The following is a 13,731-nucleotide window of genomic DNA, read 5'->3' on the forward strand; positions in this document are numbered from 1 at the left end:
AGTGAATTCCAAAAATGTTCTAACGACAGCCAAGTCATAAAATAAGTATTTTAACCCACACATATTGTATTCATTATATTCTAAAAAAAAGGAAAAAAGGAACTCTTGATAGAAGTCATGTATATTAATGATTAAACAACTCTGAAATCCCTCTTGCACTTGTAAAAGCACTGTAAAAATCCCTCTTGCACTGTAGAGCTTCTCTGACTTGGCATTATGCTTTTTATGCCCTGAGAAGAGATATATTATAGGTCAAAGCTGTGTGGTCGGTCCTTGTATGTGAAGCAAAAATCAAAGAGACTGGTTTGTTGTTGTTGTTCTTATTGTTGTTTTTCATAATTTGTTTGGTTTTCTTCTTGTTTTTTTTTTTTTTTCTTTTTTAAAGGACTACTGCTTAAACCAAATTCTATTATGTCAAAAGCCAGGGTTGATAGCTGGCATCCCTATAGACCACAAAGGAGGAGTGTTGTTTAATCCAGTGAGGCCAGCCTTCCCCTGTACACACTGCTCTTCCCCCTACTTCTGCATTTATTTTTAAAGTCTATTTCCTTCTAGTCTTGCTTCTCCAAGACTCAAATATTGCCATTCAAGGCCATCTGGTCTTCAGAGGCCCTCCTTAACTGGACTAGTGACACTGATCTTTTCTCTTCCTTGCTGCTTTGCCATTTAGAGCTTTTCTGGACATGTGGGCCAATTGTAGGTCTCTCTATTGGCCCCAGAACAATTCATTTCTCAAAGACAGACATCTAGCAACTTATTTTCTGTGTTCTTTACATACTTCACAACAGATCCACATATAATGTTAGACATAGGGCATGTGTACAATAAACACTTAAACTGATTCGTTTTATTTAGATTTGAAAAAAAAAACATAAGACATACTCCTTGGTCATTATTAAAGTTATACAAAGAGCAGTGGCTTATTTGACATCATATCTGTTTTTCAGTGTAGACTTTAGCTGGTCTGAGAAACTGGATATTCCTTTCCCTGGCACTTCTAACTTAAAAGTTAGATGCTTTGCCTACACTCTGTTTTAGCTTGTTCATATGAGGTTGATCCTTGCAGGTACACTGGCTAGAACAGTTTGTGGACTGTATATTCAGATGGTGTAGTACAGTATGCATACTCTCAAGGCATTAAAAAAATAAGGACAGTGCTGATTTCTTTTTGAGAAAAAAAAATGTGTTACTTGATTAAAATATAAGAGGCATCATGGAAAATTCAAGTTGAACTTCCTTATGCTAATTATTGTACTGATTTAATTTTAAATCACAGTTGAGAGCTTACCATCTATATACTGTTATTAGGACACCCTGATTTATGTACTAGATACAACTTAAGAAAATCAATGATTGCTTTTCTTGTACCTTAATCACATATAAATCCACAAAAAAGATCCCATTATTTAAAATATCTTAGTAAAAATCCATTCCAAAAAATGTATTTTGCTGGATGAATAATAACCCCCCAATAAATACATCTACTAAATTTAGATGTTCTCTTAAAACAAAAATTTTTTAAAATTAAAAATAAAATAAAATAAAAATTTAGATGCTCTCAGATGAGGTTTCTTAATATTGGATTGTCTGTAATCCTTTCTTTCCTCAGGCTGGCTAGAGATACAGCCTTTATCCAGAAATATTTTTAATTTAGTCCCATAGTCCTTGTTTCTAGCATGGGAAAATATAGCTGTCAACTCTCTCAACATTCTATTTTGTTATCTCTTGATTCCTTGTGCATGATCTACTCTCAGTGGCACAGAAGAGGAAAGCATAGGGAAGGAAGGTAAGAGCAGGTAATGGTGTCTTTTACCAGGACTTTTAATTTGCTCACAGATTCTATGATTTATTTCTTTATTTCCTTCTCCTGTTTATTTTGCTTTCAATTAAGTTAAAACACAATTTTAAAAGATGAACAAATAAAATATCAGAATATGAAAGGAACTTAGACTAGTAAAGACTGAAATGCACAAAGGGACTGACTATCTAGAAGATTATTAGTAAATGATAAGCTTGATTTTACATTCAAAATAAATAATATTATTTTCTTTCCTAGGTCCTAACTTAGGCAGTTATACATTCAATTTTGGCATACTGGAACTGCACTATGGTAGATATGGCATTATCAGATCCTCTAAGTATCTGATAGCTTTGAAGAGCTTGTGTTTTAAATCACTCACTTGATCTTTGAATCAACTCACTTTGATAGCTTTGAAGAGGTTGTGTTTTAAATCACTCACTTGATCTGTATTAAGCATTTATGCAAATATAACTTATAAACCTATTTGAGGAAATGAGTACACTCATCTCATCACCCACAGGTCTTGGAGCAGATGTTCATCAGCCCTTCCCTGGACAGTTATCATATCTTCTTTGCTCTTGCCTCTTGCCAAGCCATCTCCCATACTGCTGGTAGAAGCACTTTTCTAAAACTTTCAGTGGCTTCCCATCCTCTACAGGATAAATATGCAATCTCAACTAGCCACATAAGGTTCTTTGGAATCCAGCTCCTGCCTATATTTCTAGTTTTCTCTCTTGGCAGTCCCTCTTGTATATGTCCCAACCGTAGTCAACTAACCCCCAAATGTCACAAGTGTCCGATACTTCTGTGCCTTTCTCATACAGTTCCTTCTGCCTAATTTCCCCTCTCTTACTACCACAGTATTGATAGAATAGGTGTTGCAGAAAAGCAACAGTTTCTGTGAGAGGAAAATTAAACCTATTTACTAATGCTTTTTTTTAGGAAATAAGCATGTAGACATCATTTTTCATCTTCAAAATTATTTGATGTGGCTTGAGAAATAAGAAACTTAAAAAAAAAGTCACTATATTATGATCCCAGGATAAAGCTGATCCTTTTCACTGGGGGAGTGAGATGCTATTAAAACCTGGCTTTGAAAAACCTTGTGAAATTTTTCCACCCCAAATACCTGCTGTAGAGAGAACATTCCTATTAGTATCATTGACTAATTACAGTGGTAAGTCCAGTGAGGAATGGGTTGGGCAGAGCATGACTTTCCAAGGATAGGTAGGAATTATCAGAAGCTCCAAGTATAGTTTTAAAAAGTTACAGTGGTTCTGAAATCTTTTTCCCTGAAAGATGTTCTTTGCCCAACAATGCCTGCCCCCATCCCAGCCCTGCTTATTCTGAGAATCAATAGTTGAAGAAAAAGGGACAAATTCAAAATAAGGAATTAATGTGAATGAATATTTTGAACGAAAATATGTAACAGAGATATTCCTCAGAGATCAATAAAATGAGTCAACTTAGTCAACATTTCTTAACAATGAGAATATACAGTGAAAAGTCCAAGTTTGCAGATTATGTTAACATCTTTAAATTAGTGAAATAAGCTAATAATGATAAAATGCTGGTAGACAGAACATACATATATAGGTAAGTGGAAAATTGGCAGATGAGTTTGAGTGCAATATATTTTATAATAAAATTTAAACTATATTTATAAGATAAAGGACTCTGAATAATAACTTCTTCACAAAAAGGCACCAAGAAATCACTCTGGATGTTTCCCTGAAGATATTATCTTAATGTGTAATTGTAGCCAAAAGACAAATAAAGCAATAGGCACCATCAGGAAGAAAGTAAGACACAAAACAGAACATATTACAATAGTTCTGTGTAAACAACATGATATATCTACATCTGGAATGCAGATGTCCTCTTCGCTTAGCATTAATAAAGACTACCCAGTACAATGGAAACATCTTGGAATTAGAATGAATGAATGATATAAGACATATATGACATAGACTAAAAAAACTGGGGAAATGATCTAGAATAACAAATGTTTATTTAAGATGAACCATATTCAGTGTTTATGAAATCATAATAATATGGGTAAGAAGAACAAAGACTTGTTAATCATCTCATGAAATATTAGGACTAGCATGCACTTCTTAAAGTCTTAATGTGCCAGAAGCAAAGCAGATAAATAGAAGTGCTATATAGCACAACAAACAGAAAACATGAGAAAGTTGTTAGGCATAGGGGTGTTGCATGCTAAAAATATAAATAGGTTGAAGCAAGGTTTAGCCAAAACTAAAAAGAAAAACCTACAACTGGTTAGAGAAGCAGAGATGTTTGGAGTTGGAGTTTGTCTTAATTGTTTTGGGTTGGCAACATGAAATGTAATCTGAGATGAACTGTTGTTTGAATTAACCATGGAATTTTGTGCTTTTTTTTTTTTTAAGACTTTGTTTTTTTGAAATAATCTCTACACCCAACGTCGGGCTCAAACTCACAACACCAAGATCAAGAGTCGCATGCTCCACTGACTGAGCCAACCAGGCACCCTGAGCTCTTTCTTACCTAATTAGATAAACTCCAAAAATGTAATGAAAATTAGAAGGATATTTAGCAAATACTTCTGGTAATCTCTTAATCTTAGTTCTTCTGATTTTATTATAATTAGGAAACTCATTAATTCTTTAATCCTAGAATGATTACTAACTTTCATTTACCGATTTATAATATGACACAGCTATGGACTTATGTGTCATTCTCTCTACTTCAGCGTTTAATAAAAGCCTTCCAGGTACAAAACCCTATACCACGTACTAGGATTTGCAGAAGTACAAGGCAGTCTCCTCAAATGGCTTATAATTTAGATGCAAAAAAAAGGGCTAAACCTTTCAGTAACAATGGAAGAATAGAGATGAGTATTAATTCCTAGTTAGCAGTGTGCTGTCCTCAAAGAGATGATGACAGACCAGAAAACTCTGTAAAACATTATGCAGAAACTTGAATTTCAGTTTGGCTTTGAAAGAAAAGTGCCACTCAAGTAAATGGAAGCTTTTAAGATACTCCCAAGCCTCACCTCAGACCTACTGGATCCGTCTTTCTGACAAGTAAGAATGAGCACTTGAAATTTTTAAAATAATTTATCACATGAATTCATTTAGCCAGTGCAAAGAAATATTTGGGAAATACTGAAATAGAGAGTCTATGTAATTATGCGTACTGGTGGGCAGAAGCAGGAAAAGTGCCTGGATATTTGTTTGGGAGAGGAAGATGAGTAAGTCAATGGCTTTGGGGGCCAGCGACTCATGCAAATTGTAGAGGAACAATGGGAGAAAATTGCAAAAGTAGACTGGACCAGATTTTGTAGGATTCTGAATTCCAAGTACAAGAGGTTTTAATTTGGTTTGCTTTTTAATAGTGTGTACCATTGAAAGTTTTGGAGCGAACAGTAACTTTTATAATGTGTTCCCTGGAGGCAAGAGTCTAGGCAAGAAACTGAAATAATAGATGAGGTATAAATAATAAGACATGGCCTAATGTGATGGCAATGGGAAGAGAAAAGAAGTGGTAGATACCTATTTGGTAATATATAGAATATAGAGAATATAGAAAGGGCAACTGGGAGTTTGGGATGTCTGGATCTTCTTTTCAACATTTTAAATATGTTTCTCTTGTAAACCCAGATGTTTTATTTCTTCCTTTTTTTCTTTCACCTTAATTTCTGTGAGAATATAATTACTCTGCATTAGAATGCACTGTTTAGACTGGTAGCAAAGAATGTGTACCTAAAAAGTCTTAAGAAAACCAATGGCCAAAAGGTTTTAAATCTTGCTTTAATTTTTCAATGCTGATTACCAGCAAGATCTGAAACCAAAGTGTTCAAAATTATTTTATTGTCTGGGTGGCAAAAAATTTAAATACAAGTTAAAGAGGGAAAGAGGAAAGACTATATTCCAGAGATATTTGTATTTTTTTTTAATTTTTTATTTTTTATAAACATATATTTTTATCCCTTTCGATAATCCTATGTAATGAAAATTCTGCTTTCCTACTGAAGATACTTTATATTTTGGGAAAAGCTAGAAAATGGGAGAGATTTTCTAGGGGTAGTAAGATATATTTCTCTCACAGATTCTGGGATTATATCATCTGCACCTCTTGTGATAATTTTGAAGCCATTTTTACAGTGTAGTAAAAGTGTTGTATTTAGCAGATGTAATTGTTCTACATGATCAGATAAAAAATTCTGAATAATAATTTAGAACCTACAGGGATTACAGGGCAAAAAAAGAGTATTTCTTTTGTCTCATTCAAGGAGAAAACTGGCCCCCTTTTTTTCCAAAGAGGTCATAAATGATAAGGAAAAGGTCAGGAAATGGGCATAGAAATATAATTCTGTTCAATACAGTTCAACGTTGTTCCCATTACATATTTTAGTAATATGCCACTGGAATCATCCTATTTGTTGCACAACTGAATAGTTTGTTTCTAATTCTGGCATGGTTCTAACCCTGCTGAAATAAACTGTTGCAACTTAAATTCTTTCAAAAGAAAACACTGCCATCACTGTACCACACACTAATGTACTTTCTAAAGATTTCTAAATGCTTTGTTTTCTGAGTAAATCTCTAAATGAATGACATGATTCTTTTTACTTAAGCTGACAAATCACTTGAGTGTTTTTTTTTTTTTACATCATTACAGAATAGAAGATTGATAAGAACTACAATTGATTTACCCCCTACCTCCCCCAAGATAATGATGGTGTGGAATCAATTTTCTTATGCAGGACATTTTGGTTATATTTGATACCAGCAATTGTGTAATCATGTGTAACTGTTTTGAGTTTCATGCTGGTTTGATGGGAATTATGCTTCCTGGGTTTCTGTAATAATTTATCTAGTTGTGTTTCTTTCTTGCTGGCTTTGATTTCATTAGTCTTCTAATTTCTTTTAGTGTATTCCAAGGTTCTGTTTTATATCTGTTATTTAACAGTTACAGGGCATGCTTTTTTAGGGTAGGTGATCCAAAGATAAGATTAGCATTATCAACCAAATATATTAATTGTGTTATCTTACAATAGTAGGTTCTAGGGTTCATGGGAAAAGTAAGAGAACTTGGACCTGCTGGAGGTCTCTATTTCCACAAAGTCCTTTGTGTCATCTACTCCGAGTGAAAGATAATAAAAAAATGTGAGGCAAGCAAACTCATTTCTTTCCCAATTCAAACACTGAATCATTGCCTCCAGGCAGCAAAGTCAGCATGTGCATGGAATATCCACCTAATGGTTCTAATCCAACACTAGCCTGAAAAAAGAGGCTAGTGTTAAAAAAGATTGTTAAGCAATCACTCTGTTTAAGTGATGGAACAAACTTATTTCAACCCAAGATAATTTGGTGTTTGTCTCTTTCCCTATAACGTTTGAAGAAGTCAATTTTGAATAATATGCATATAGTGCTAAAGGTCACCTATTTACATTCTAGGTGGGCAACTTAAAATAAGATACAGGCAGCCACAAGATCTTATTAAGTAAATATATCTTACATAATTTTGACATTTTTATTAAACTTAGTTCATGATAGAAGCTGTTTACAAGAAAACAAAGTGTCCATAAACTATCTTTTTTTTTTTTTTAAAGATTTTATTTATTTATTTGACAGAGAGAGATCACAAGTAGGCAGAGAGTCAGGCAGAGAGAGAGAGAGAGAAGCAGGCTCCCCACTGAGCAAAGAGCCTGATGTGGGGCTTGATCCGAGGACACTGAGATCATGACCTGAGCCGAAGGCAGCAGCTTAATCCACTGAGCCACCCAGGCGCCCCCATAAACTATCTTAATAAGAAATTTATGACCAAAACAAATTCAAAATAGTACTGAGCACTCATTGTCTTATAAGCAATTTATCAACAATGGTCAAAGTGAAATGTTTATTATTCTGGTTTCAAACATACTTTCTTTAAAGAATCCTTTCTCAGGTAAGGGTAAATATGCCATTTATTTCACTGAGTACTGTCTATCTGTCTATGTACATAACTGCTACTTCTTCCAGAGATACTCTTAAAATTAAATGGCAAATACAGGCCTGAAGAGGGGGCTAGGGAAATTTTAACAGTTGCTTACGAGCATATGAAAGATGTGATGCTGATACATTCATGATGAAACATTCAACAGATCTTCACTGTGAGCCAATTCCTTGCTAGGCTCAATTTTGAGACAAGCCCTGTCCTCTTAGAGCACTGTAACTGATAAATAACTCTTCTTCATGTTCATTAAAGGAAGATCCAGGGGAAATAATTTACCTTGCAGCAGAATCCAGTAAGGTTAAATTTGTACTAACACAACAAAGAATGATGAAGAAATTCACTGATTCAACATATTTACCTTCAAAACTGAGTAAATGTATCTATTAAAGGACATATGGAGTAGTTTTCAAAGATCTTACTTCTGTAAAATTGTATGAAGCCAGTGTTTTCCTTTCCTTCAAGTCCCTTTTACTCCTGCTATTCTTGCCTTCATTCAATATTATATTTTCTATTACACGAAAAGGAGAATACTGATATGCAGGTTTAGGGTATCTCTCAAGCTCAGTCATAATTAAGAAATAAAATTTTTAATGTTTGCTAGCTTTTCTTTTACGGACCAACTATCCACAAAATGTAACTGTTGAATGATTAATTACTTGTGGACATCCTTCCATTCAGGTCCAGTTACAACAGTAGATTCATATTTGTCCCACCATTCTGATACTAAGTAAGTGAAGAACATTTGAGGGTTTTTGTTTGTTTCAAAGATTTATTTATTTGAGAGAGGGAGAGAGAGAGAGCAAGAACATGTGAATGGGGAGAGGGGCAGACGGAGAGGGAGTGAATCTTCAATCAGATTCCCCACTGAGCACGGAGCATGACCCAGGGCTCCATCCCAGGACCCTTAGATCATGACCTGATCTGAAATCAGGAGTAGGCTGCTCAACTGACTGAGCTGCCCAGGTGCTCCAAGTGAAGAACATTGTTAATCTTATCTCTCCACATATTGGGGTTAAGAATATTTTTAAAATCTTTCATTTTTAACAACCCAATTAAAAAGTGCGCAAAATATATGAACAGATAGCTATCTTACCAAAGTAGATATGCAAATGGAAAATAAACATATGAAAAGATGCTCACTCTTTAAAGGTTCTACCTCTACCTGGGATGAAGATAGACTTGAAAATAGCAAGGTTCCTGAATGAGTAATATTTTTAGTTGTTTGATGTGCCTTAAAAATATCTTTCCAATGAAATTAATAGATTTAAAGTAGATTTCTTGGTAATGCATTTAGAAATTTGGCAGAACTGGTATGCTACCAACACTGACTTTCTAATCTGCTTTGTCCTATGTGCTGTGCCCTCTCTTACTCCAGAAAACACAAGAATGACTTTTGTTCAAGTACAGAGTGGGAAGTGAGGTTTTTATAGATCCACAAGGATCTGTAGAAGAATGAACTATGTAAGCTTATGAAATCCTACCCTCCATACCAAAAACCAGGGGGTTGCTCAGAAAACAAAATATGAAAATATATAGCTTGCAGATATTAAGTTAGCTACCAAACTTACTGTACATGATTTTTTGGTCTACAGTGTATCTATTGCCTTATATAAGACAAATATAAGACATAAACTCATGAGATTAAAGTAGAAGAAGAAATGAAAACACCACCTGTGCTCTCATGTCTTTCATTTTCCTCAAAACTGCAGTGTTGCTAGAGATCTACCATCTCTTCTGGTGTTGCCATTCATTCCTGCACAGGCCAGCATTCATTCAGCTTGATGAATCTGCCCTAACCCTTCTTTGTGTCTTGATATATACATCAGGAATATCCAGCTCTCTAGGAAGCTGTCTCAAAGCTGTTCTGGACTGCTTTCCAGTCAGGGAACAACCTAATTTTCACTAGCTTTTCTCCTTATTACATAAACAATGAGATACTGTTGCCAATGCTTCTGAACAGCCAGACTCAGCATTGCTAGTTAGAATAGCATAACTATTGGGGCACCTGGGTGGCTCAGTGGGTTGGAGCCTCTGCCTTTGGCTCAGGTCATGATCTCGGGATCCCGGGATCGAGCCCCATATCAAGCCCCATATCGGGCTCTCTGCTCAGCAGGGAGCCTGCTTCCTCCTCTCTCTCTGCCTGCCTCTCTGCTGACTTGTGATCTCTCTGTCAAATAAATAAAATAAAATCTTAAAAAAAAAAGAAGAATAGCACAACTATTTATTTCTAAAGAAAATAGTTTAATGCCATTTAACTATGCTTTGCACTCTGCAGTTATGTTTTTTTTTCCTTTTCGCCAATTTATTCCTTTTGCTATATTCTTTTTTTTTTTTTTTTTCAAACAAAACTTAACCAACTTTATTCCTTTTTCTATATTCTTAATGACAGCTTGGATTCCCTAGACCCTTGAGATTTTTTTTTTTCTTACTGGCTTTTCTTCTGAATTAGTTTTTTTTTTTTTAATCCCCTCTAAAAATGCTTATCTTCTCTAATAAGCTGTATCATAGAAAAGAGTATTTCAAGCTTTTTCACTTTCACTTCTAGCCAAGAAAAACAATTTATATTTATATTACACATGATTGGTGACCATTCAGACAGTAGGACAAACAAAACAAATATGCCCACTTCACTCCAAATAGTTCCCTTATATCCAGGAATTTTTCCCGGCAAGCTACAGAGTTCCGGGAAGCATTTCTTTTAACTTTCTGGCTGATCCCCTTGTCCCTGCCTCTCTATTTTGTTAATATTTTAGGAAGTGGAGCATAATACTGGAATGAACCACCTTAATATCAAACAAAGCTTCCTTTAGCAAATATGATAGAACACAGATACTCAATATACTTGACAGCAATGTTTAAAATTATTTCTATCCTATTTACTCATTCCTTTTGCTATATCTATTTCCTCAACTTGTAGGCCCAATGATGTTGAGGCTAAGGCATAAGGATAGGGGCTGGAAAAGTCACTTTAAAGCTGGCTAATTTTGAGAATGAGTACAGAAGGAAAGTTAAGAAGATGCTATCTTTACTGGGGTGGAACTAATAATGTGGTTGACTTTTATGAAGATACTGAGTCAAAAGTGAGAGCAGCTTTCTCTACCTTGTTCCTAAATTTGGTATATACAAACCACTGTGTGATCTAAATCTACAATGAAATTCTAGCTGTGCTTGATGTGTAGGACTGACAAAATTATTTGTTAACAATAAAATATAATTTTGCATAGCATCACAGCATTTCAGAATGTATCAGACTTCTAAATATATGGTAATAATGTATTTTACTTTTTAAATACTTAATATTTACATTGAACACTCTGAACACTGGGAAGAATATCTGTAGGTGTCACCTGAAGCATCCTCACATGTGCTCCTCTGCCACTGCTTCCCTCTTTAATCTACTCTCTAAAATTACATCCTGGAATTTCATCATTACCACACCCTGATCACAATACTGAAATCTTCAAAAGATGTAGCAAGTCAGAATGCTCTGGTCTGATTATGATTATATGCACGGCTTAAATTTTACTAGCAAAAATGATATTGACACATATTGAAGCATAATTATTATTTACACTTATTACCTTCCCCTATTGATAAAAGTGGAACCACTGAACTCTATGAATGTACTGAGAAAGTGAGAATTCTTTGGTTTCACGTGGACGGATAGTTTCTCGGTTCTCTTTCCTTCTCATTGTTTTTCATTTTGAATTTCCTTATTATTATGACTTCCTAGGGTCATAAAATATTGAGAGATAATGGTAATATATATTATCCAATAGCTCCTCAATCATATTATTGCTATTATCAACTACTTATAAAGGCATAGCTTAGTTGTGACCAAAATCTTGAGAATTAAGATTATTTTATTCATTGATGCCAGTAGTTATTATGAGGTCTTTGACTACTTTTCATCTATCTTTTAGTAAAATTGGGGTATTTAATAAAATAGTTTATTGAATTTTTAATGACACCTAATAATTTGATTCATAAGTCATTGTTTACATCTTGAGTCCTATCCTGATTGTAAGAAAGGGAGTAGAAATTGTGCTATTTAAAACCAAATGATTTGTTGGTCTGAAAATTTAGAATTAGTCATTCATAATTTATTAGAATTGAATATAAAATATTTTCATGACTAAAACTAATTTTAATGCTCCACATTCTTCAAATACAAACAGAATCAAAAGGTTTTCTTTCCTTTTAATTAAGATATGTTTGCTATTTATACTTGACATTAATTTCTGAAGTTCAGAAATTAGAGCCCTTTTCCTTAATTTGTGTCCTCAAATTACACTAGGGTTCTATACATTCTGACAATACTTCATAAATACTTAAAAAGATTGCTATTCATTTTTTTGCATTTCCTTCATAGACCTCAGTTTTTATGAGCAGCTCTAGAACTCTCAACTGGATGACCTCTGGCTAGTGCTAAGCATAGTATACTGGGAAAAGGGCCTCTATATGCAGCATATATGTGAAACAGATGACAAAAATTAGCAGGCTATATTAATCCTGATGAAGTGGGTTTCAATTTTATTCTCCAGATAGGAAAACTAAAGCAAAAAGAATAAATAAGAGGACGAAGCAAAACCATGAAATAAAAAAATCAGATTTTCCTTTAATTCAGTAAATATTTTGGAAAACAGCTTTTGGAGACTTGATTTTATGCAGATAATTTTCACTTGGAATTTTTTTTTTTTTTTTTTGCATTATGTTAGGCACAGGAAAGAGAATGTCTCATGGCTGCACCTTCATGTTGAAAGTATAATTAGTAGCAGTTATTTAAAAAGGTTCACTAAACTTTTAATTCCTACATTTAAATGTTTTAAATAATTTTAAATGTTTTTGAAAATTTCTTGAGACTTTACTGTATTTATGTGAGTCATTAAAATATAGCACTTAAGGAAAAGAAACATAATAAATGATAATAGGTTATAAATAACAGGTTAGTATTCTTATGGTAACCATGTTTTATAAAAATAGTTTCATCAAAGACTAAAAACAAGAAAGGTATAAAGTTATACAATATCATATGAGCAGGATTCATAATTTGGTTTTATTTTATTTATTTTTTAAAGATTTTATTTGATTATTTGAGAGAGAGATACAGCACATGCAGAGCAGTGGAGGAGGGGTGGAGAGAGAGAATCTCAAGCAGATTCCATGCTGAATGTGGAGCCCCACCCTGGGGGTTCTATCACGTGACCCATGAAATCATGACCTGAGCTGAAACCAAGAGTTGGATGCCTAACTGACTGAGCCACATAGGTACCCCCATAATTTGGTTTCAAATTGTCTTTTCATATATCAAAAACTCAATTATCAGTTTAAAATATTTAATTTCAGTAGGTTCTATTACCATCATTTAAAATTGCTTTAAATGAATTTTGTTCAATTTCAGTAAATTCAAGAGATTTTCTGTTAGCAATGATTATTAACATAAAGTTTAAGAGAAAAGTAAAGATGTTAGCTTATTATATACTTTCATAGTATTATATAATGATTAAGAGCCAGATTGTCTGGATTCAAATTTCACTTCTGCTATTTACCAGTTGAGAGAATTTGGACAAATTAAACTTCTCTATGTGTGGGCCCCTTGATCTATAAAACTGGAATAACTAGAGTACTTATTTCATAGCCTTGGTGATAAGAAGGTGAGTTAATATATAGAAGCCTTGGAATAATTCTGAGAATGTGGTATAAGATCAATAAACATTAGCTGTTATCATGATGATTATTATAGTAAATTAGAAATGTAATTCTAGGGAAGGAAAAGCTAAATTTAAATATTTACTACTTCTTTGAATCCAGGTATCTTTTTCTATTAAAAAAAATCAATAGTTTGCACTTTCATATTTAATAAGGACTACTCTGGGGTTTGTGTGTTATGGGTAGGTGGCTTCAGTCTGAGTTAATAATCAGATTCATAATTTTAATAACTTTTAACT

At 33.8% G+C, this 13,731-nt stretch overlaps 2 protein-coding genes across 3 annotated transcripts in view; one reads left to right on the forward strand and one right to left on the reverse strand.

Annotated features, from left to right (window-relative positions):
- The window catches only part of FAM227B (family with sequence similarity 227 member B), a 199,432-nt gene that overhangs the window by 119,437 nt on the left and 66,264 nt on the right, over window positions 1-13,731 (reverse strand). The window lies entirely within an intron of this gene.
- The window catches only part of FGF7 (fibroblast growth factor 7), a 57,860-nt gene that overhangs the window by 41,157 nt on the left and 2,972 nt on the right, over window positions 1-13,731 (forward strand). The gene's annotated exons all lie outside the window — the stretch shown is intronic.

This window comes from Mustela lutreola, chromosome 7 (assembly GCF_030435805.1).
Source record: "Mustela lutreola isolate mMusLut2 chromosome 7, mMusLut2.pri, whole genome shotgun sequence".
NCBI classification, from domain to species: domain Eukaryota; kingdom Metazoa; phylum Chordata; class Mammalia; order Carnivora; family Mustelidae; genus Mustela; species Mustela lutreola.